Source organism: Belonocnema kinseyi, chromosome 8 (genome assembly GCF_010883055.1).
Source record: "Belonocnema kinseyi isolate 2016_QV_RU_SX_M_011 chromosome 8, B_treatae_v1, whole genome shotgun sequence".
Lineage (NCBI taxonomy): Eukaryota > Metazoa > Arthropoda > Insecta > Hymenoptera > Cynipidae > Belonocnema > Belonocnema kinseyi.
In genome coordinates, this window is record NC_046664.1 from 59,126,793 (window position 1) to 59,140,162 (window position 13,370).

Sequence of the window (13,370 nt, forward strand, 5' to 3'; positions counted from 1 at the left end):
TTAAATCAACTTATTTACGGATTGTTACTTGTATTATACTTGTTTGACTTTTTTAAGATCAAAACAAAAATGAAACGTCCTATTAGAAACTAATTATTAAAAATTTTTTTAGATATTCTGAGCAAACAACCTTTATTAGGTTATACTTTTTTGTCTAAAAATGTGAATGTTTCAATAGTTATTTTTACGGATAAAACTAATACAAAGCATCTTATCAAGGAATTCTTATGTACAAATTATTAGATCCCTTTTAGTTGAGCATCTTTTTTCTACTTTAAAATTGAATATCAAAATTTCGAAATATTTTAGAATTTTAAAAATTGAAAAATATGAATGAATTTCCAAATAGCCTTGACCTCCGATTTCTTTGATATTCTGTATATTCTGTATTTTGGCGCGCTAATTACAAAAGTCATTACGAGGATTGGCGCAAATTTGATTTTCATGGTGAAAACCACAAAAGCCCCAGAAGTCATAGGATTTTCTCGTCAAGCCATACAAAAAATTCGTCTGCCCGAGGCACGTGATTAGGTTACCCTTATGTATGTTGAGCTGCTAAATCCAAATCTGGCCACAGAATTTGTCCTACACGTCTCAGTTTTCCCCTAGATTCATAAAATAGGGAAAAACTGGGGCTATTTTGGACATTAGTTTGACGATACCAGTATACAGAAGAATAAACGTACTAGTGTCATATTCTTATGTTCTGTGATTCTTATAGATCAAATTTTAACACAAAAATTCCCTAGTGTGCCTACCGTTTCCCCTATTTAGGATAAATCGACGGAAATTAACGGTCTCGCGCATGTTATACTAACTTATAAAGTAAAAAAATAAGACAAATGCTATTTCCTCTGCAGTTTTGCGTTCTCAATAGAAATTCGACCAGTAATTTTTTCGAGCTTCCACCATTTTCTCCCTAGATGCGAAAAGTAGGCAAAAGCCTAGGGATTTTCTGGTCACAGAGGGCATACAAAAAATTTGCTTGCACGTAACAAGTGACTAGGCTACCCTTATGGATGTTGAGCCACTGAATCCAAATCTGGCCTCAGAACTTCTCGTACACGTCTCAGTTTTCCCCTAAATGCAGAAAATATGCAAAAACCTAGAAATATTCTAGACGTTATATTGATAAAAACCAGTATACGCGAAAATAGATGGATGTTATATTCTGAAGTGCCGCGACTTATGGAGACTTCATTTGTACAAAAAAATCGTCTAGTGGAATGGAAGCTTCTAATGTGTCCCCTAAGGGTTTACATTTTTTTTTACCCCTTCTTCTCTATTCCTTTACACACCCTCCACACACTTATTTGGTGATGAAAGGAGGACCTACAGTTTAAGGTGGGTTCCGAACCATCAAGAGCTCAGAGAAAACCTTTTTCTCTAGAGGTACCGGTCCCACGACCCTCTGGAGATGAACAACTTCCTTGCTAGGCTAGTGTTCACCGCATGGGCCACCGAGACTCTTCCAGGGTGCGAAGCGGGAATCGAACCTGCAAGCCGAAGAAGTGGGTCCAAAGCCGACGCTTTGGCCTCCACGACGATCGACCCACTTAAAAAAAAAAATTGTCTACTGTTCCTACCGTGCCTATCCTTTGCAGGTTTGCATGCTAAACCTGAATATGAACCCCAAATTTTTCTGGTTTCTTCCACTTTCTCTCTAGATGCAAAATGTAGGGAAAAGCCTAGGGAATTTCTGGTCACACTGGCCCAACAAAAAAAAAGTTTTCTCCATGGAACAAGTGACTGATTTCGCACGCAGAACTGTAAAGAATATTAGATTTTTGTTATTTTTTTCCATGTAAATCTATGTAATCTGATAAAGCCCTTTAATTTTCCTACAATTAACCAACCTAAGGGAAATAGAAGGCAGACTAAAGAATTTTTATATGTGATATAATATCGATGTGCGTATTTTCGCGTATACTGGCATTATAAAAATAACGTGCAAGTTATCACTGGGGGCTTCTTTATTTTCTGCATGTACGGGGAAACTGCGACGGGTAAGATTAATTCTGAGACTAGATTTGGATTTGGCGGCTCAAAATCCATAAGTTTAGGCTAGCCACTTGTCTTTTTTCGTTTAAAATGTCCAGAGCCTACAATTTTGGTCCTATTTTTAATTTTTCTTTAGAATTAAAGTTCATTAAATTGTGAAGAGCTTGAAGCTCTAAACTTTTGTCTCTTCTACTTGTTTGTTAATAATTTTTTCACTCAAAGTATGGAAAAACTGAAATTTTTTACATAACAATTTCTTACGCTTTAATAACAGATTGGGTAAACTTTATATTGTCTTGAATGAATCTTTAGGGACTCATAGAATACAAATAATTTGCTTATTAGTCCATTTATTTGATATAAATAAAGTTTATTAACAAATTAGCAAATAGTCTTATTATGGGTAAAAGAAATGTCTGTTTACTAAAAGTGCTTCATATTAATGTAGGAATGATATATAATTACAAGAATAATTTAAAAGTTTATAATAACCATTGCTGTAAACAATTCTTATGAAAAAAAATTTAAATTTCAAATTTAAAAAAATTTGATTTCCTTCAATCTCCAGAACGACTTCAGGTATTTCTTAAAATAATATTACCTTAATCGAATCTCGATAATATTCCTCTTTAGCTTTTGCCAAATTGTCCTGTGCTGAGTAAATGTCAGCATTTCTTTTTTTTGACTGCATATGGATCATGTGGTACTGACTTTTAATTAAATCAGCTTCCTATATTAACGCCAAAGCTTCATCTGTTGTGTAAGGAATCGGGAAATCATTTATATTTTCATTTTCATCGGAAGGTAAAATTGAATTAATGAATTCTGATGCTTTCTTCCTATCACATATAGATTTTTGAATTAGTTTTGTTGAAGTAAAAAATGGTGCAACGTCACCTGAGTTAGGCCTTCCGCATTTTTCATTACTTTCAGGTACAAATTCCACGATAAAATATGTGTTGAACCAACCTGTAAATTTGTTGTTGAAACAAGCTTTACTAAATGGTGAACTCTGCCATTTCCTTTTAAAATGAGGGATAAAATCACAATTCAATTTGTTTTTAACCTTTTCTAGTTGTTTATCGCTTAAATTAAATTTTCTTTTTAAATAGTGCGCCAAATCTTCCACAACTCCTTTGGAATTAGAAATAAAAAAATCTGCCCGCTTCGCGGGCACATTCTCGTCGCCCGCTACGCGCGCGGCTCGTTTCGCTCGCAAGTTTGAGCGCGCCTAGGGCGTGCGACTGTTATTTTGTGTACTGTAATTTGGTGATTGTGAATTGTCCTTTGTTAAAGCTTCTTCGGCTTTAACGAACACATTCTCATCACGTATCTCGTTCTTCGCACTCGATTTTGTCCAAAATGTTAACTTTTCTATATTATATTTAACACTTCTGTATCAAACTTATAACACATTTATTCAGGTTATTTAGCGATAGAAAGTTTTCACATAAAACTAATGCCTTCTCATTATGATGAAAATGTAATAATACATCATTTTTGTGCTACGAAAATTTGAATTTTCGATTTTTTAACAAAATTCAAAAAGTTGTTATGATAATTGTGTAGGTCTTTAAAAACTAATATTTTTCTTTTGCTGACTTTTTTTCATGTGGTGCGTTGAATGACATAGAATAGTCATTTTCGTTTTTATTATTATTATTTTTTTATGTTTGGAAACGCTATAACTCTTATAATTTTGTTGCTATCCAAAAAAAGGCATCAAGATAAATTGTTCATATTTTTGTGCACTATAAACAGCACAATATGAAAATTTTAAATCTTAAAAAACTGGTGTTAAAAAGTTTGAAAATGCTCCAAATTACTGCATTTTTATTTAAAATATCTGGCCAACGAAATCGTACTTTCTTTTCATATCCTTATAAAGTGTGTCAAAGGGAAATTCAATAAAATAATTACTTGAAATGTTACTGGGTCTACAGACTACAACGACAACGACGATAATGACAAGGCCGACAGACAGACGTCATCGTAATACCGGTTTTTTTTTGGGAATTAGGGATTCTCGAAAAGTTAAAATTTCAAGAAATCCACGATAGTCAGTTTTCCCATAAAACAATACCTTCTTATTATGATGAGAATGTAATAATTCAGTATTTTTTGTGCGAATAAAAGATTAATTTTGGATTTTTTTAAAATTATAAAAACTGTTATGATGACCTTGTAAGTTTTTCAAAACGTAACGTATTCCTTTTCTTACCTTTTTTTTATATCGTGCGTTGATTGGTTTAGAATTTTCATTTTCATTTTGTATTTTGAAAAAGCCATAACTGTGATAATTTTCTTGTTATCAAAAAAATCCATCAAGATAAATTGTTAACATTTTCGTGTGCTATAAATAGCCGTACGTGGAATTTTTAAAACTTTGGCCCCTAAACCTGTGTGACAAAGCCCAATTAGATTCAATTACTCGGCCCAAAGACATCCAGTATACATACAACAACGACAGACAGATACCAACCTGAAAACTTTTTGTTCCTTCTGGGGAAATCTCAAAACGTCGATATTTTATGGAATCCGCGAAAGTCATTTTTCGTATGAAACTAATACCTTCTCATTATAGTGTCAATGTAAAAAGTGCGTGCCCTATCAAAGAAATGTGAAAATCAAAATTTTAGATCTTATTTAGGCAAACCAGTTTTTTATTACACATTTTACTGTACCGAGTACCGTCTTTTACACATTTAGTTTGTTTATTTTTTCGCAACTTGTGTCAAAAAGTGATTTATTAAGAATTTGTAGTTTTTTCCAGTGCTTGTAATTTGAGCTTTTTCATTTTTTTCGTATCTTGCATAGTTTAACCAAAAAATGGAATTTGTGGATTTTTTTCGGTAGGATTTTGGAATTTTTAACTTTTCGACCAAATTAAAAAAGTTGTTATCATAATCTTATAGGGCCTTCAAAAAGCAAAGTTTTTCTAGTTTAGACTTTTTTCCATATCATGTGTTGTTTGGCTTAAAATGTTCATTTTAGTTTTGTTTTTTGGATTTTGAAAATGCCCCAACTCTGATGATTTTCTATTTATAGAAAAAAGTCATAGGGATAAATTGTTTGAGTTTTATGAGTACTATAAACAACCATACATAGAATTTTTAAATCTTAAAAAAATGTGGCTTCAAACATTTTTTTGCGATCAAATTTGGAATTTTCAACTTTTCGACCAAATTAAAAAAATGGTTATCATGTTCTTGTAGGGATTTCGAAAATCAACATTTTTCTTTCCTTGACTTTTTTTCGTATCATGCGTTGTTTGGCTTAAAATGTACATTTTAATTTTTTTTTTTATTTTGAAAATGCTCTGACTCTAGTAATTTTAGATTTTTCAAAAAAAGTCATAGAGATAAATTGTTCAACTTTTTGAACACTATAAACAACTGTACAGAGAATTTTTGAATTTTTAAAAAAGTGGTTCGAAAATATTCAAAATGTGCCTACTTTTTACATTTTTATCCAAAATGGCTGGCTAATGAACTTGATCTTTAGTTTAGGACACTAAATGAGTGTGCTGAAAGGGCAATCTAATAGATTTATTTTTTCGAAAGTTATCGTGTTCACAAACAGACAGACATACAGACATACAGACATACTGACGGACAGACACATTCGTAAAAACCTGTTTTTCGGTTTTAGAGGGTCTCAAAACGTGGAAATTTGACAAAAACTAGAGGGAGGGGGGGTCAAATTTTACACAAATCTAATACCTTCTCTGATGAGAATGTAAAAATCGAATAGCGTCTTTTTGAGAACTTTTAATGCATCCATTTTGTCTTAATGGCACACCATTTATTGGACAAATATGAATCCCAACAAATTTTTGTACAATTGCTAAAATTTTTTAGTACTTACATCTATTATTATAACAAAATCCCATAATTAGAAAAAAAATTAGTGAAAGTTATTAAAACAAAAGATAACTCTGAATACCATGCCTACGAAAAATAATTCTATTTCTAAATTATTTATTTACAGGAACCAGATTTTTTTTCTACGTAAAATTGACGAAATTTGGAATTTGTTTATCTAAATTATTTATGAAGACTTCAGTTGTTATATTTTACTAAATATTATGAAAGATACATTTTTCAGGAATATCAGGAGCCATTCTAACGATTAAAAAAAATTTGAATATTTTATCACGAGAATTATTTATAAAAATTGTTATTGTTAACTTTTCTAATATTTTTGTGACTAGCAGTTATTCATCCAATAGCTTAAAGCATTTCCAGTGTAAAAACAAAAAAATTCTATGCGAAAGGGCCAAAATTTTGAATTTGTTTATCTAATTTGTTTATAAAAGTTTAATTTCTTATATTTTATTAAATATCACTGAATATTTATTATTTTAAGAAATACCTGAAGTCGTTCTGTCGATTGAAGGAAATTATAATTTTTAAAAATCTAAAATTTTACTATTTTGTTATAAGAATTGTTTATAACAATGGTTATCTTAAACTTTTAAATTATTCTTTTAATTATATATCATTCCTACATTAATATGAAGCACTTTTAGTAAAAAGAATTTTTTTTACTGATAATAAGACTATTTGCTAATTTGTTCATTAAATGTGTTTATAACAAATAAGTGGACTAATGAGAAAATTATTTGTATTGTATGAGTCCCTAAACATTCATTTAAGATAATATAAAGTTTATCTAATCAGGTATTGAAGCGTAAAAAATTGTTATGTAAACAACTTCAGTTTTTCCATACTTTGAGTGAAAAAATTATTAATAAACAAGTAGAAGAAACAAAAGTTCAGAGCGTCAACCTCTACAGAATGTAATGAACTCTAATTTTCAAAAAATAGAATTAAAAATCGGACGGTGTCCGATTTTCTATGCGGTTAACCGCATAGAAGGTAGCTTTTAGAGGTTGACGTTTTTTGCCCAAATTTGAACAAATTAAGACGAAAATATGCGCCCATATAAAATTGATTTTGGATAATTTCGGGGCTAGAAGACCATTTCTCTCGCCCGCCATGTTTTTTTTGTTTTTGAAAAATCAAGTACTTCCGTTGATAGACAAATTCTGGATTTATTTGAACAAATTCCAACAAAGGCTGCACTAAATATTTGGCCTGAAAAAGTTAAATTTGCGAAGGTGGTGCCGCCAGCAAACTGGTTCTAGTTTCCCAGGACAAGTTTCTGATATTGTAAAACACATTACTGCTCTTAAAATAGCTCGTTTATTTAAAATCGCTCATTAATTTCCGATTTGAGAATACAAAAGCAGACAGTGCGCAAATGTAACTGACACTGCTTACAAGGAAGGTTCTCCAGGTGTCCGTATCTGATTTGATTTTCTCTGATAAATGTTGTAGTACTCGAAAAACTAAGCGACACGTATTTTTCTATCTGCGGGAAAACAATTTAATGGGGTAAAACAGCCCCTCAAGTATAGGGATCTCAAGTGTCGATTGTATATTTTTGTGTATGAAAACCAAATTTATTTCGATCAAACCTGCGGGAAAAGTTTGCTCGTAATGAAAGAAGAATGACGTATTTTTTCAATAACAAAAAATGAAGGGGGTAAAACACATCTACATATATTTAAAGTTGTGCTAAGAATGTTTTAATTCACAGGAAAAATGCACAGCTTAAAATTGCTAAATTCGTAGGAGAAAAATTAAAAAAAAATATTTTGCACTTCTGAAAAAATAAAGTTGTTTCAACAGATCATTTTTTCCTAATTAACGGGAGTAACCATCCCTAAACATGGTTTATTTAGTTTTTATGATAATATATACTTGCCATGTACAAAGACAATTGAAAACATAATTTGATAACGAAGGAAGTGAAATAGAGTCCATCCAACATAAATAAAAAAATCAAGCGGAGGTAAACCATACCTCAATTGTGTATACCTATTTTTATGGAAAAGTCATACAAATCTTTAAAAAGCGTGCATAGTTTATAGGCAAATTTATTATATTTTGAATTTTAGACAGTGTATCGAAGATGTATTCTTCAAGCTTTGAAAAATAATTATATTCGTCTAAAAGTGTTGACAGCGATATGTTGGCAAGGTTAACCAATGCTTGCTTTTTTCGCAAGATAAAATGTACCGGAAAACTTATTTAATAATGCGCACAAGATTTAATCATAAAGGTAAATAATGTAAAACAATTTATGCATAGTTTCCCTCTTTGAAGCTCTTTTTTTCTTAAAAATACATAAATACATTCATCCTCTTTCTTGTGTGCAACACGTATTTTCTTCGGATTTTCTTGCTCGGTTTTAGACTTATTTGTCGATTCCATGTATAATTGTTGAGGAGGGGGGTTTACCCCCGCGTAATGTTTTTATTTATTTGGAATAAACTCTATTTAACTTACTTCGTTATAAAACTTTTTCCCACTTGTCTTTTCGTATGGAAAGTATATATCATTATAGAAATAAAATAAAAATTATTTATAAGTAGCTTCCCCCATTCATCAAAAGAAAATTTTTGCAGAAACTCGTCAACCATTTAAAATTGTAAATTGTAAATTTTTTGGACAATTAAATTCACTACAAATATTTATATTATCAAATTAAAAAATTCCTGAAATTATGAAATATGCAACCCTATGTATATGAATGTTAAACATTTGGATTGCAAATGAATATCTTTAGTCAAAAATTAAATTTATTTTTTTTAAATTCGATTTTTTTCAGTACATTAATATTCTTGGTTAAAAATTCACCTTTTGGGTTGAATATTTGATAACGCTAAATAAGATAATAAAATTTAAACTTGCTGGCAGATAAAAAAACATGCGTTATTTCAACAGAAATTTCATATCAGATCAAAAACTTTGCCTTTAAAATTAAAAAATTCATATTCCAAATATTTTAATTATTTTCTCAAAAATTGGATGCAAAAATTGTGAAAAGAAAACATTGGGCAGAAAAAACTTAAGGAATTTTTAAAAAGAATTTTAGCCTCTGTTTTGGTTGAACATTCGTCTTATTGAAAATTATATTCTTGAAAAAATGCAACTGCTTGGCTGAAACTAATTATTTTATGTTTAAGGATTCAACAATTTTGTTGAAAATCTGTCTTTTTTGGTCGAATCAAAGTATTTTTAAATTCAAATCATACTTTGTCTTGGAAAATTCATCTGTTTCACAGAAAATTCGTATTTTTTCTGAAAAACTCAACAAGTTGATTAAACTTATTTTCTCACTTCACTAAAAAATTCCAACAACTTACTTAAAAAGTCATTTTTTCAAATACATAATTAAGGTGAAAATTAATCTTTTTGGTAAAAATATTGACTGTCTTGTCAAAAATTAGTTCTTCTTTTCGAATTTTTTTTACTTAAAATTTAACTTTACTATTTTTGACAGTAAATTCATCTTTTTTAGTGAAAAATTTAACTAGCTGTATCAAAAATTCAACTTTGCGATTAAAAATACAACTATTTGACTAAAAACTGTGTTTTTTCTACTTGAGCATGTCTCAGTTTTGAGATAGAGCCAGACTTTAATTTATGCCTTGGAGACAAGTTTTTATGTCTTGAAGACTTGAATTTATCTCTTAAGTGGAATTTTTATGACTCCAACACGTGCGGTTTATAACTTCGAGCGTATACCTGCCCTAACAAAAAGGTTAATGCTAAGAGTCATAAAAGCTCATCTATGTTAATTTTTAAACAATTTTCTATTTTTTATACAATATATATATATATATTAAATCAGTTTATTTACGGATTGTTATTTGTATGATACTTATTTGATGATGATACCGAAAATGTTGTTTGTTTTTATGTATTTCTAACGGTTTGGGAGATCGTTCTAGAAACTTTCAACTTTTATTTTTTTTAAGAAAAAATGTCTCGACTCAGCTTTGAGACGCAGCCAGACATCGATGTCTTGGAAACGAACTCAAGGCACAACCTAGTCGAACTCAAGTCGAAGCATTTTAATCGGGTTTGTTTGAAATTTCAACTGTTTTCTTTAAGATTCGTTTCTTTGGACAGAAAATGTGTACTTCTTGATGTAAAATTGTTTGTATTTTGTCGAAAATTCAACTGCCTTCTAAAAAATTTAATTCCTCTTCGTGTCTGCAAAATGCCAATTTTTAAGAAAGCTACTTGCTAAAAACAACAAAAATAATTCTTATAAAAATACTTAAAATTTCAACTTCAAAAGATAAATCCTGAAAAAAAAAACATTAAATTTTTCTTAAAATCATCGGAACAAAGTGTTTACTATTTTTTTTAAACTATTTCATACTGGATATTGAAATTAGTTTTTAATCGTTTTTTAGCTTTCCACCTGAACTGAAAATCTGACTTTTATGTGTCTGTAACAATAATAGTAACCCTTGATACATCCAAAGGAAATTCAGGTCAAAGTTTGAGAAATAATTTAGTTACTCAATTTTTTAAATCAGAATGGTTAACTTCTAATCAAATAAAAGTTATTTTTACTGTACTAAATAAGCATGAATTAGTGCCTTATGACCGACTATAAATGAAAATCTACTAATCAAATTAAACAAAAAGCGTTAACTAAATATTGGTAGAAAATGTATAAATTCGATAGTTGAAAACTACTAATTGTTTTGTTAAAATATATTAATTAATTCAGGGATATATACATATATTCGTATTAATTGAAAAGAAACTTATAAAAATGTGAAACCTGAAAAACAGACATGTTTAATCAAAGATGATTGTATAACATTGTCTAGTTCATTGATGCAATTTCCACCAACAAAACGTATTTAGAACTTCCGGTCTCGAAAAGAAAACACAAGAATTATTTCGGCACCTGATCAATTTCACGTTCCTCTATTCAAATTTCAAATAATGTCTTTTCTGCTTGTCATGCATCCGCAGCAATTGGGTGATTAAAAATATTATTTCTGTCAAAATTTCAAAAATCAAGGAAATCATGAAAATTTAGAGCCAACCTGAGTAAAAATGCTTCGACTTAAGTTCGACTTGAATTGCACCCAAGGAAGACATGCTGAAGTCGAAAAGTTCGACTTGAGCATGCCTCAGCTTTGCGACGAACTAAGACTTCAATTTATGTCTTGGAGACAAGTTTCTATGTGTTTAAGACATCAATTTATTTCTTTAGTCGAATTTTTATGACTCCAACACAAGCAGCATTCTGACTGCCATTAAAGCTAATTTTTATTAATGGTTAAACAATCTTGTATATTTTGATACAATATAATATATAATATTATAATAATATTTTAATTCAATTATAATACTATGTTAATATTTTATAAAATTAATAATATGATGATCAATAGAAATTAGACTACATTAAGAAATTAGACATAGTTGAGAATGTATTTTTTCTCGATTTTCCAGATTTTGGTTAAGATTTGAAGAAGCCAATTTTTTAAAGTTGCGTATTTATTTTTAATTTTAGAAAAAATTCAAATCCGTTTGAAAAGTTAAACGATTTTTTTTACAGTTTTAAAGACATACGAAATATTTAGAAACTTGAAATGATTTTCGAAAAATGATAAGATATTTTTGGTTTTCTTTCAAAAATTCGAAAGGACCTAAATATCTTCCAAACTGAATCGAAATTCTGCTAATTTTTCTAAAATCCTATAATGTAAAGATTTATAAATTAAATAATTTTATATTTAATATTTTTGAATGTGCTAGTCAAAATTTCCACGAGACTTTTTCAACATACATATGAAATCATCAAAAATGTCAACAAACTGATAAAAGTTATTTGTTTGTTCTCGGATGTCAGAATCTAATTATAGCTCAAATTTAAGTGTTTTCAATCTTTTACATAAAAACAGTTGCTTAAAATTTTAAGTTTGTAATAAAAATTATTTTTTCGCTTGCAAACAAAGCGCTCGCGCACAGCGCGTGATTGGTGCTGCTTCTTCTTATAGAAACACAGAATAGAAGAAATATTTTTGAAATACAAAATTTCATGAAACAGCCTAAGAAAAAAGAACAAACTAATTTTGCTTTATTTTTCAAAAAATGTAATCTCAGCTGAATTTATTTTTCCTGAATCAGTCACTAGTAATTAGAATTTAAACAATTTTAAATACGTAATCCTGTTAAGTACAAATTTTCTATTTAGTCAAAAAGTTTCAAATAGCTTTAAATAGTACAAAGTTAGTCTACCAAACTATATTAAGGATTTTAGTTTGAAATCGTACAATTGATAAGAATTTTCTAAATACGAGAAGAGTCTCGGGAGATAAAGAGTAAATGCTTTCGACCCTGAGACACTTTATATCATCTACTTTTTAATATTAGAATTTTAGATTGATAATATTTTAAATGCAGTTAATAGAAAATAGGATATTGTAAAAAAAGAAAAAAAAATGTTATGATATACATCAAGGTGAGTAATTATTAAATCATTGATTGTGAAACATTTTCTGTACCTGCCAGAAAGGTTGAATTTTATTATCTTGGTATTTTCAGAAAGTCTACAATATTGTTTACAACATTGAAAGAATAGTTTTTTACTAATTCAATTTGTTGAATATAAGTAAAAACATAAATAATAATTGGAACAAAAACATTTTGTCGATTTGAAATAGAATTCCAATGCTGCAATTTCTAAAGCGAGAATAATAAACCGTATCATGGATGATATTGCGTAATTTTTCACCAAATGCATTTCTAGTACTCATTTGTAATCTTCTTACATTGGAGTTATTAGAAGCGGCATAAAAAGCTAATTCAATATTTTAATTATATTCTCAACAAGAGTAAAGTCGTTACAAAAATTCTGGTTGAAAATTAATTTTATTTAATATAAATGTAAAGCTCTGTTAATTTTCGATAAATAAGTTAAATCAAATTGTTGGCTGAAGAATTTTAAAACTCGAAAAAAACCCGGTAAAGGATTTCCGACGTCTTAGATTTAACGCATGAACAAATTTTTTAAATTATAGTGTCGGATAAAAAAACGAGAATGTGATATTATTATTTAGAATTTGGAAAACATGCGGCAATTGTAAGGAAATATGTGACTCAGGTATACAAATTATAACAATGATTCATCAAATTGTACCGTACTCGCTTGCTATAATAAAGGTATAAATAAATAAGGTAAACAAATATTAAATAGAATGTTTTCAAAATAAGTAGCGTACATTATAACGTGGGGTATCCTAAAAATGAAGGAAAGGATCAAAGTTATTATAATATTGAATTAAATTTTACAATTTGAATTTTCAAATTATATAACATTTCCTAACTAAACAGTTCATAATTTAAATTCAAAAACTGTACGAAAATCATAAAAAGTTCTAAAGTGACAATCTCTCGGCGGGTTTTTTGAAAATATTAAAAATCTAATTATTCAAATTTTTATCGTTTTTTAATTATTTCTCGATTTATCCTAACGTAAAGAGT